We start from the raw sequence: 13,223 nt of genomic DNA on the forward strand, positions 1-13,223 counted from the left end.
TGAGACCTCTTTAAAGTAAAAAAAAAAATCTGTGGTGGAGTTTCCGGGAGGCCGTTTGTTTCTTCATCTCCTGATGAATCTGTCTGACTTGTTTCAAGATCCCTGACCCAGTTTGCCTCCGCTTTACGCCACTTGGGAGCAAGAAGAGACAAAGGAAAACTCCTTGGGGAAGCGATGTTGATGAGAAGTGTGTGGGGTTTCTTTCCTCTTTTTCTTTCTCCCCTTTCTCCATTTAAGCCTATATCAAAGTCAATCCTTCCCTGCACCAGTAACCAGTGAGAAACAACCCAGGCTTATTAATAATAATCATTATAGTATTTTTAAGGGCTTATTATTTGCCAGGCATTGTTCTAAGTGCTGGGGTAGTTACAAGATAATTGGGTTGGGCACAGCTCCTGTTCCACATGGGGCTCATAGTCTTAATCCCCATTTTACAGAAGAGGGAACTGAGACACGAAGTGAAGTGACTTGCCCAAGGTCACATAGCAGACAAGTGGCAGATCCAGGATTTTTAAACCCATGCCCTGCTGATTTCCAGGCCCGTGCTCTATCCACTAGACCATGCTGCCTCGATTATCCAATTGAACTACAAAGGGCAAGTCTTCTTTGGGCTGAGTCAGTCAATTGTATTTATTGAACACATACTGCGTGGGGAGCACTGTATTAAGCCCTTTGGAGGGTACAGTATGGCAATATAACAGACACATTCCCTGCCCACAAAAGGCTTACTGTCTAGAGTAAGGGGGGAGCAGCGTGACTCAGTGGAAAGAGCCTGGGCTTCGGAGTCGGAGGTCACGGGTTCGACTCCCGGCTCTGCCACTTGTCAGCCGTGGGACTGTGGGCGAGTCACTTCACTTCTCTGTGCCTCAGTGACCTCATCTGTAAAATGAGGATTAACTGTGAGCCTCACGTGGGATGACCTGATTACCCTGTATCTCCCCCAGCGCTTAGAACAGTGGTCTGCGCATAGTAAGCGCTTAAATGCCTACATCATTATTAGAGGACTCACCTTGTCCATGTTCAGAATGGCGACTCGTCCATATGGTACAAGTAAGCGATCTTCCTGGGTTGTTTGAAGAAGTAGCAGGGTATAGTGGATAGAGCAAGGACCTGGGAGTCAGAAGGTCATGAGTTCTTATCCCGGCTCCACCACTTGTCTGCTGTGTGACACTGGGCAGGTCACTTTGCTTTTCTGAGCCTGTTACCTCATCTGTAAAATGGGGATTGCGACTGGGAACCCCAAGTGGCACAGGGACAGTGTCCAACCCGATTTACTTGTCTCCCCCTCAGTGCTTAGTACAGTGCCTGGCACATAGTAAGTGCTTAAAAAATACCAAAATTATCATCATTTAGTCTGTGTTTGATGTGTCCACGTTGCTTGCACGAGTCATATTCCTTTGCCCCTTTCTGGCATTCTTGAATGAGCATGTGGAGGGCTCTTTGACTAGAAATGGAACCAAAAAGCAATGGCATAAAGCAGGGGAGGGGAAGGGGATAGAGGAATGGGAGGGAGGTAGTGAGAAAGGGAGCAATTGCTCCAAGAACAGCCTGCTGTAGGTGCAGAGTGAATACCAAGAGCCCTTGTTAGCTAGTTGTTTTGACTCTGATCACTCTAGCGGGAAGGCAGAGAAGCAGCATGGCAGAGCAGAAAGAATACTGGCCCGGGAGTCAGAGGACCTGGGTTCTAATCCTGACTCTGCAAATTGCTTGTTGTGTGACCTCGGGCAAGTCTCCTAATTTCTCTGTGCTTCATCTCTCTTGTCCTCTCTCAGACTGCGAACTTAATACGGGACAAGCACTACGTCCAATCTAAGTGACCTGTATCTAACCCAGTGCTTAGAACAGTGTTCAACATCTAATAGGTGCTTAACAAATACTATTAAAAAAACCCCCACAAAGACACAAATGAAACTGTTCTAGGGATTTCTGACCTGTTGTGAAAAGTCCTAAAGGAGAGGTGACGACTTCACGGACCTTGAAATCAATCAATCATTCCATCCATGGTATTTATTGAGCACTTTCTATATGCAGAGTACTGCTCTAAGCACTCGGGAGAGTACAACACAACAGAATTAGAAGAAATTTTCCCTGCCCATAATGAGCTTACTATCTAGTCTCCTAAAGATGGTCAACAAGGTCTATCATCTCAAAACCATCCATTCATTTCCAGGTTAATTTTAAAATCTAACCACGTTCTCCATGGTGCAGGTTCAAATGCATTCATGCTCTAAAGTCAGCTTTTCGGTCATGTTTAACAGTAAATTTTTACAAATTGGAAAAGATGGGGTTTCTCTGTGAATGAATGGTTTTTCCGTTGGCATTGGGAGTGGACTTGGAAGATGCATAATAATAATTATTATTATAGTATTTGTAAATGCTTACTATGTGCCAAGCACTGGATACAGGATAATCAGACTGGACACAGTTCTGGTCCCATACTGGACTCATAGTCTAAGGGGGAGGGAGAACAGGTATTTACTCCTCATTTTACTGATGTGGAAACTGAGGCATAGGGAAGTTGAGTGATTTTTTTTGACCCAAAATCACAGGCAAATGGCAGAGTGGATATTAGAACCCAAGTCTCCTGACTCTCTGTCATGTGTCACTAGACCATGCTGTTTGCCATACAAAAGTATATTTTGTATTTTTTTTTTTGATGGTATTCATTAAGTGCTTACTATGTGTCAAGCAACGTTGTGAGTAATAATAATGATTATGGTATTTGTTAAGCACGTACTCTGTGCCAAGCACTGTACTAAGGACGGGGGTGGATACAAACAAATCAGGTTGGACACAGTCCCTGTCCCACATGGGGCTAGCAGTCTTATTCCCCATTTTATAGATTAGGTAACTGAGGCACAGAGAAGTAAAGTGATTTGCCGAAGGCCACACAGCAGTCAAGTGGCAGGGCCGGTATTAAAACCCATGATCTCTGACTCCTAGGCCCGGGCTCTATCCACTACTCTGTGCCGCTTTAGGTTCTGGGATAGATACAAGTTAATCAATCCAATCCCTATTCTACATGGGATTCATGGTCTAAGTAGGAAGGAGTACAGGTTTTGAGGCCCTTTTTTGCAATTGTGGCACAGAGAAGCTAAGTGACTCGTCCAAGGTCACTTAGCAAGCAAGCAAGTGGCAGAGCCAAGAGTAATGAGATGTACATCCCCTTGATTCTATTTATTTGCTATTCATTTAATGAGATGTTCATCCCCTTGACTCTATTTATTGCCATTGTTCTCGTCTGCCCGTCTCCCCCAATTAGACTGTAAGCCCGTCAATGGGCAGGGACTCTATCTGTTGCCGACTTGTACATTCCAAGAGCTTAGTATGGTGCTCTGCACATAGTAAGCGCTCAATAAATACTATTGAATGAATGAATGAATCCAGGGCCTCTGGCTCCCAGGCCTGTGCTTTACCCACTGGGCAACACTGGTTATCTGAAAATCTCCAGATAATCAGGAATTGACTGTTCTTTGTCTTTGCATTTGGTGTCATATCTTGCTTTACTACTATTGCTTTATCTCCGGCTTTTCCTTTTGTGGACACAAAGGCCTTTTGTAGACATTCACAGGAAGGCACTCGAACCTGGGAAACAGGGTAGCTGAATAGTGGCAGGAAAACAAGCGAAAATTAACAATTCCATCACCCCTTTACTCCCTCTGGAGGGTCCTGAGGAGTCTTGAAGATTCATTCATTCAATCAATCATATTCATTGAGCACTTACTGTGTGCAGAGCACTGTACTAAGTGCTTGGAAAGTACAATTCAGCAATAGAGAGAGACAGTCCCTCCCCACACCGGGCTAATAGTCTAGAAGGGGGGAGACAGACATCAAAACAAGTAAACAGGCAGCAATATAAATAAATAGGAGGGTAACAGACATCAAAACAAAGGAGGGAGGCTGCAGCTCTGTAGAGGGATGAGTCATCACATTCTTCAGAGACTTTCCTCTCCCTAAGTCTCATTTATTTACATACAATCTCTGAGTAGAATGCTATTTTTTTGCTTTTAAAATTCAAAGGACTGAAGTGTACAGGCTAGGTTGTATTAGGAGAAAGAGAGGTGAAGTAGGGGGTCAGATGATTGAGGAGTTTCTGTTTGATGCGGAGGTGGATGGACAACCGCTGAGGATTCTTGAGGAGTGGGGAAACATGGCCTGAGCATTTTTGTAGAAAAATGATGCGGATGGCAGAGTGAAGCACGGAATGGAGCCAGGAGAGGGGCAGGGAGGTCAGCAAGGAGTCTGATACGGTAATCAAGGCAGAATAAGTGCTTGGATGGAGAGGAAAGGGTAGATTTTAGTGATGTTGTGAAGGCCTAACCGTCAGAATTTAGCGATGGATTGCATATGTGGGTTAAATGAGAGAGAGGAGTTGAGGATGACACCAAGATTCTGGCCTGTGAGACAAGGATGGTGGTGCCGCCTACAAAGATGGGAAAGTCAGGGGAGAACTATGAACTCTGTGCTCCCAAGCACTTAATACAGTGCTCTGTACAAAGTGCTCAATAAATACCAGAATCATAAAGAACAGTCCAGAGCCCCTGGGAAGAGGGGGAAAAAAGGCAATTCTCCAGCTTTAGGCCAGAGCTTGTGTCTCCAGTAAATGCGGTGGAAGAAGCTTTCCCTGACTGAGCCATTCTGATGACTTTTTTTTTTTGTTTTAAAGGACCATCTGTTTACACTTAACTCATCGCTGCACACCAGATGTTTCCTGAGCTCCTGGCTTGCTCATCATTTAACACATGAGACCTTATACACGCATTTGGGCTGGTGTTGGGGTGACCTTGGGCTTTAGGACCCCAAAAGCCATCTTTGCTCTTTAAGAACACGTAAATCCTGTCATTCTCCACAATTCAAAAAGACAAAGAGCCCAGAGAGTGTTCTCTTCTCCACAACCCTCTCGATCTGATTCCCACAGCGAACTCTACGGTGTACAAAGCAGTGACCTCCCAGACAGGCATGGTTTTCCTCATTTTACAGGCCAAATTGAAAAACCATGATGAGAAATGATCCCACAGACATTTGAAAAGAGGGAGAGGTGGGGTGTAGAGCCATATTTCAAACTCTGGGTCTCTTCTCAGACGACGTACGCTCCTGAGACGACAAGCCATCTAGATCCTTTACGGACAGGAGAGAAGCAGTGTTGCCAAATGGATAAGGCAAATGCCTGGAAGTCAGAAGGACCCAGGTTCTAATCCCGGCCCTGCCATTTGTCCGCTGTGTGACCTTGTGCAAGTCACTTCAATTCTCTGTGCTTCAGTTACCTCATCTGTAAAATGGGGACTAAGAGAGGAAACTCCATGTGGGTCAGGGGCTGTGTCCAACCCGATTGGCTTGCATCTACCCCAGTGCTTAGAACAGTGTTTGACACAAAATAAGCACTTAACAAATACCATGATTATTTGGCCTGTGGGTCACTGAGTCCTTTATGTAAATTGTGAGCCGGTGCAAAGACACAGCTCGTTGTGGGCAGGGAATGTTACTGTTCATTTTTGTATTATACTTTCCCCAGTGCTTAGTACAGTGCTCTGTGCACCGTAAGTGGTCAGTAAATACATCTGAATGAATGAAATCAATGGCAGATGCTCACTGATTCCTGGCACGTGCTGCTCTCAAAGTCCTGGTAGGCTGGAAGCTTGCTGGTGTATAATAATAATCACTGTGGTATTAAATGCTTACAGTGTTTGCCAGACACTGTATTAAGTGCTGGAATGGATACAAACAAATCAGATTGGACACATTCCCTAACCCACCTGGGGCTCACAGTCTCACTCTCCATTTTGCAGATGAGGTAACTGAGGCACAGAGAAGTAAAGTGACTTGCCCAAGGTCGCACAGCAGAAAAGTGGCAGAGCCAGGATTAGAACCCACTATCTCCTGATTCCCAGGCCTGTGCTCTATTCACTATTCTTGGCAAGTGGCTCCCTCGGGGCCCGGCTGGATCTGGTCCATCAGCAGTACTTCGCCTCTCCCTGGTATAGAGAGACTCTGGCTCGCTGGCCAAAGAAAGAACAGTCCTGTTTCTGGTTATCTAGTGACTTCTGCTTGAATCTCTTGGAAGCTTTGAGTTGCACTGAAGCGTTATTCTTGCGTGTCTCAGGAGGATTCATTGTTTGCAGTAACCCGCATTGGCCAGCAGATTTTTTTCCAAGGTTTACCACACTTCTTGTGGTACAAAATCCTGGACTCCCTCACGATGAGGAGAGGCCCGTGTCTGTGTGAGATGGAGGGAGGCCTACTCTATAGCGCATAAATCTGGAGTCTGAGGATCTGAGTTCTGTTACCAGCTCAGCCACTTCACTCAGTACGGTGTTCTGCCTCGTAGTAAATACGACTGAGTGCTTAGGATACTACAATACAACAGTATAACAGATACATCCCACTAATCATTCGTGTAACCATGGGCAAGTCACTTTACTTCTTTGTGCCTATTTCCTTACCTGTAAAATGGGGATTATAACTTTTTGAATGTAGCATTTAAGCATTTACTATATGCCAAACAGTGGACTAAGCACCGTGGTGTTATTCCTCCTACTTAGACTGTGAGCCCCATGTTGTGTCTAACCTGATTGTCTTGTATCTACCCAGTGCTTAGAATGGAGCTTGGCACGTGATGATACTAGTATTGACCTTTTATTATTATCAGTAGTAGTTTACTATTATTGTTACTATCTAGCGAAGTACTAAGTGGATGACACATACTAACTAAAGAAAATAATTGGAAGGAAAGAGTACTTCCCCCACTGTAAATACTTTAACAAGAGAGTTTCTTTTCTTGGCTACAGGGTGAGTACACCCCGTGAGTTTTCCCAACACCACACACAGGAGCACAAACCATTTCTCCTGACAGCATGTCACACGTTGTCTGAACAAGCTCTCTCTGTGGATGAATATTCCTTAATCTAACCAAATTCTAGCCAAACATAAAGCATGGATGTGTGATGGTAGAACCGAGTAGGTATATACATAGATGTATAAAATGAATATCTAAATATTCATATCCATATGTAAAGGTGGAGTTGTTTTCTTTGGTTACTTCCTGAACCCACAGTCGCCTCAGTTTCCCTTCCAGTCCACCTGGAATATCAGATAATAGGAAACTTCCTCTCTTCTTCCTTCCCCAAGGGAGAATTCCCTCCATTAAAGTGGGAGAGCTCCATCAAAATAACCCAAGTAGCGTGTCAAGACACAAAAAGGATAGACAGAAACCAGACTGCATTAAAAACTAAAAACACAGTGATAATTCTGGCCATTGTACAATGATGATTGTGTCAAACAATGTGCTTTGCGTGGTGGCATGTATAATGCAATCAGATCAGTAGCAGTGCCTTTTCCATCTGGGTCTCACAATCTAAGGGGGAGGGAGAATAGGTATTTCATCCCCATCTTACAGTTGAGGAAGCTGCAGAACAGAAGAGGCAAGTAACTGTGTAAGGTCCCACAGCAGGCAGGTAACAGCAGGGTTTGGAATCGAGGTGGTCCTCCTCCCGGGGTCAGGGTCTCTCCACTAGGTCACATTGCTTCTCAAAGATGAGAACATGTTACCAGGTGGGGAGGGAGGGAAGGTAGGGAAACGATGCTTAGATGATGCAGAAGTGCTTAAGTGGCAGTTGGAGAGAAGGTCTCCTGGAAGAGAAGGCCAATACACCTTCAAAATCTCCTTTTCCTTCTGCCTCAGCCACTTAATCAGCCTCCCAGTCTCCGCCAACCCGAACACACATTCCAACCCGTACATCACTCTGCTCTTCTAATCAGTTTGGGAAAAAAACCCCAAAACATTGAGTCCATCTCCCCACTCTTCACAAACCTCCAGTGGTTACTCATCCATCCCTTCATCAAAATAAAACTCCTTACCATAAGCTCTAAGGCTTTCAATCAACTTTCCCCCTCCTAGCTTCTCTCTGATCTCCTACTATAACCCAGTCCACATATTCCAATTCTCTAACATCAACCTACTCATTCATTTATTTATTCAATCGTATTTGAGTGCCTCCTGTGTACAAAACATTGCACTAAGTGCTTGGAAAGTGCAATTCAGCAATAAAGAGACAATCCTTGTCCACAGCAGGCTTATAGTCTAGAAGGGGGAAGACAGACATCAAAACAAATAAGCAGATGTCAATATAACTAAGTAAAATTATATATACACATCAAAACAAATAAATGGGCATTTATAAAAATAAGTAGAATTATAGATAGGTAGATATTTTACACCAGTGCTTGGGGGGCGTTGGGTGGGTAGAGCAAAGGGAGCAAGTCAGGGAGATGGGGTAGGGGGAGCAGAGGAAAAGTGGCGCTTAGTCTGAGAAGGCCTACTGGAGGAGGTGAGCCTTCAGCAGCGTGGCTCAGTGGAAAGAGCACGGGCTTGGGAGTCAGAGGTCATGAGTTCGAATCTCACCTCTGCCCCTTGTCAGCTGCATAACCGTAGGCAAGTCACTTAACTTCTCTGTGCCTCCGTTACCTCATCTGTAAGATGGGGATTAAGACTGTGAGCCCCGCGTGGGAAAACCTGATTCCCCTGTGTCTACTCCAGCTCTTAGAAAAGTGCTCTGCACATAGTAAGCGCTTAACAAATACCAACATTATCATTATTCTTCTTATTATTCAGGAGGGCTTTGAGGGTAGGGTGAGGGGGAGTGTGATTGGTGGATTTGAAGAGGGAAGACGGTCCAGGCCAGAGGTCAGACATGGGTCAGGGGTCGATGGCAGGACAGGAGAGAACGAGGCATAGTGAGGAGGTTAGCGGCAGAGGAGCGGACTGTACTGGGTGGGCTGTAGAAGGAGACAAGGGAGGTTGGATAGGAGGGGGCAAGATGATGGAGAGCTTTGAAGCTGATAGCGATGAGTTTGCTTGATATGGAGATTGATAGGCAACCACAGGAGATTTTTGAGTGGGGCGGGTGGTGATGTACCCAAAGCATTTCTGTACAGAGGTAATCCGGGCAGCAGAGTGAAGTATGGACTGAAGTGGGGAGAGGCAGGAGGTTGGGCGGTCAGAAAGGAGGCTGATGCATTAATCCAGTCAGGATAGGATAAGTGATTGTACTAACTCATTGTACCTTTATTTCTTCTCTCTGTCCGCTGAGTCATTCCTCAAAGCCTGCCTCTGAACAGGACCTCCCTCCCTCTTCATATGACAGACCACCATTCTCCCCATCTTCAAAGCCTTCCTAAAAGAATGTCTCCTCCAAGAAGCGATTCCCTAGCATATCGCTTATTTCCCTTCTGGGTAGCTTAAACACTCTGATACTGGCCTTATCCCAGTCCCACAGGAGTAGTTGAAGCAGCGTGACTCAGTGGAAAGAGCCCGGGCTTGGGAGTCAGGGGTCATGGGTTCGACTCCCGGCTCTGCCACTTGTCAGCTGGGTGACTGTGGGCGAGTCGCTTAACTTCTCTGTGCTTCAGTTACCTCATCTGTAAAATGGGGATTAAGACTGTAAGCCTCATGTGGGACAACCTGATGACCCTATATCTACCCCAGTGCTTAGAATGGTGCTCTGCACATAGTAAGCGCTTAACAAATACCAACATTATTATTATTGTTCATATCCATATGCTCTGTTACTTGTACTACCTGGAATTAGAGAAGCAGAGAGAGAAGCAGCATGGTGTAGTGGATAGAGCATGGGCCTGGGAGTCAGATGGTCATGGGTTCTAATGCTGACTCCACCACTTGTCCGCTGTGTGAACTTGGGCACGTGACTTCACAGCTCTGGGCCTCAGTTACCTCATCTGGAAAATGGGGATTGCAACTGTGAGCCTCACGGGGAACAGAGACTGTGTCCAATTGATTTTGCTGTGTCCACCCCAGCGCTTAGTACAGTGCCTGGCACATGGTAAGTGCTTAACGAATACCACTGTTATTATCATTATTATTATTATTATTCATTCTTGGACTCCTTTCATCCACTTCCAGTTCATGGTTCTGGGATAAATCTCTGATGACTTTTTTTATGGTACTTGAGCGCTTACTATATGCTAAGTATTTTTCTAAGTCTTGAGGATAGCTACAAGATGATCATGCCAGATACAGTCCCTGTTTCAGGTGGGGCTCACAGTCTAAGTAGGTGGGAAAATAGGTATGGATTTCCTATTTCGCAATCTCGAAAACTGAAGCACAGAGAAGGTGTCTTCCCCAAGGACACCCAGAAAGAGTGGCAATGCTGGGATCGGAACCCAGATCCGCTGGCTCCCGAGCTGGTGCTTTTTCCAGGAGGCCAAGCCTCATCCGGTTTCCAGAGCACTGTCGGCTCAAAGCAGTCAGTCAATCGTATTTATTGAGTATCTACTTTGAGCGGAGCACTGTACTAAGCACTTGAGAGAGTTCGGTGTATCTATGTAACGGAAACATTCCCTGCCAACTATGAGCTTCAAGAGATGACAATCACTGGGGTTTATTAAGTATGTATTTAGTGCAAAGCACTTTACTAAGCCCTGGGAAACAAGGTTCCCATCCCCTGTCCATAAGGAGCAGCGAGAAAGAGAAGCAACGTGGCTTAGTGGAAAGAGCCTGGGCCTGGGAGTCAGCGGTCATGAGTTCTAATCCTAGCTCCGCCACTTGTCAGCTGTGTGACTGTGGGCAAGTCACTTAACTTCTCTGTGCCTCAATTACCTCATCTGTAAAATGGGGATTAACTCCGAACTTCACGTGGGACCACCTGATGACCCTGTACCTCCCCCAGCGCTTAGAACAGTGCTCTGCCACATAGTAAGCGCTTAACAAATACCAACATTATTATTATGTGGTAATTGCATAGCTATGGAGCCAAGTGGAACAAGGCGTGAGGTTCTCTTTTTTCTAATCCTATATGAGTAGGTGGAGCAGAGGACTCTAAACTCAAATGAGAAGAATGTATTTGTTTTCCTGTCACCTGCTGTATTGGACACAGCTGGGGCATTTAGTCTGCTCCTTTTGCCAAGTCAAACTTTTACCGGGTTTGTGTCTCCATTCCCGGGAAAGGATAAAATTTGGCCCGAACCAGGCATTATGCATTTGGATGAGCATACTGACTGTAACATGTTTTGTTTTAAACAGCTTTGGAATCTCCAGTCACGTTTGTGGTTCTCTGTGGAAACAGCTTGTGCTTTCTGAATATTCATTAATATTAATTCATTAATGAATGCATGGGGTGAGTGGCCCACAGGAGCTTCTTGGCTAGCTTTCTCCTGCCCATGTGAGACTGGTGACTTTCAGACTGTGAGACAAAGAAGGCTCAGTCTTCCCTTCCCCAAGTGGCCCTAGACACAAAGTTGGAATCATTTAAGGGGAAATACAATGAGGTTTATATTTGTGTTTTGGATTTGAGCAGTTTAGAAAGTAAACAAATAAAGTTTTAATGACTGGATGCCTAGGTCAAAGATGTACGTCAGATGACGTAATGAATACAAAGCTTGCAGAGTGTTGTATGGAGAGCATTGCTGGAAATCCAAGCTCCACTTTTCTATGAAAGAATAAGATGTCAAATGGGAAGGGATTTTTTTTTTAAGTTTGAAATCATGAAGCTGCTTTTTTGGGTTTTACCCATTGACATCAGTCAGTTATAGTAACTGAGCACTTACTGTATGCAGAACACTATGTTAAGCACTTGGGAGAGTGTATTATAACAGAGTTGAAAGACATGGTTCTTTCTCACAACAAGCTTACAGTCTAGAAGGGAAACAGGCATTAATATAAATGAATAAATTATGGCTATGTACAGAAGTGTGGTGGAACTGAGAGGGGGTGGATAAATGATGTAAATCCTAGTGCAATGGTGATGCAAAAGAAAGTGGGAGAAGAAGAAATTCATTCAATAGTATTTATTGAGCCCTTACTATGTGCAGAACTCTGTACTAAGCACTTGGAATGTATAATTCGGCAACAGATAGCGACAATCCCTGCCCAACAACGGGCTCACAGTCTAAAAGGGGGAAACAGACAGCAAAACAAGTACTCAAGCATCAATACCATCAAAATAGATAAATAGAATCATAGATTTATACACATCATTAATAAAATAGAGTAATAATATATACAAATATACACAAGTGCTGTGGGGAGGGAAAGGGGGTAGAGCAGAGGGAGGGAGGAGGGGGAATGGGGAGGGGAAGAGGGACAGAGGGAAAGGGAGGGCTCAATCTGGGAAGGCTTCCTGGAGGAAGTGAGCTGTCAGTAGGGCTTTGAAGAGGGGAAGAGAGTTAGTTTGGCAGATGTGCGGAGGGAGGGCGTTCCAGGTCAGTGATAGGACGTGGGCCAGGGGTCGACGGCAGGAAGGCGAGAACGAGGGTCCGTGAGGAGGTTAGCGGCAGAGGATCGGAGTGTAGAAGGAGAGAAGGGAGGTGGAGGTAGGAGGGGGCCAGGTGATGGAGAGCTTTGAAGCCAAGAGTGAGGAGTTTTTGCTTCATGTGAAGGTTGATAAGCAACCACTGGAGGTTTTTGAGGAGGGGAGTGACATGTCCAGAGCATTTATGAAGAGAGATTATCTGGGCAGCAGACTGAAGTATAGACTGAAGCAGGGAGAGAGAAGAGAATGGCAGTTCAGAAAGGAGCCTGTTACAATAATCCAGTCAGGATATTATGAGAGATTGTACCAGCAAGGTAGCAGTTTGGATGGAAAGGAGAGGGCAGAGGTGCTTTTAATTAATAAGGATCTGAAGATGGAGAAAATGAATGTCTGTCAGATATGAAGAGTGAGCGAGTTTTAGGCCAGGGGCAGAATGGGGGTGAGGGATCAGACAAGATCAAAGTACAACGAATATAACGAATAGTTAGAGGAGTAAAGTGTGCAGGCTGGGTGGAAATCAGGAAGGTAAGATGTTGGAGGCGGGATGCATGCTGACTGAAGCTTTAAAGTTTATGGTAGGGAGTTTCTGTTTGATGTGGAAGTGGATGGGCAACCACTAGAAGTTCTTAAGGAGTGGGGAAACATGGACTGAATGGTTTATAGAAATATTTTCTGAGTAGCAAACTGAACTCTGTCTTTTTACCCAAACCCTGTCTTCCCCCTGACTTTCCTGTCACAGTAGACAATATCACCATCCTTCCTGTCTCACAAACCCATAATGTTAGCACTGTCCTAGACTCATCTCTCTCGTTCAACCCACGTATTCAATCTGTCACTAAAACCTGATGGTTCATCCTTCACAGCATCTCTAAAATCAGTCCTTTCCTCTTGATCCAAATTGCTACCTGATCCAAATACTTACCTTATTTTGCCTTGATTATTGCATCAGCCTCCTTGCTG

Source organism: Ornithorhynchus anatinus, chromosome 4, assembly GCF_004115215.2.
Source record: "Ornithorhynchus anatinus isolate Pmale09 chromosome 4, mOrnAna1.pri.v4, whole genome shotgun sequence".
Taxonomy (NCBI): Eukaryota; Metazoa; Chordata; class Mammalia; order Monotremata; family Ornithorhynchidae; genus Ornithorhynchus; species Ornithorhynchus anatinus.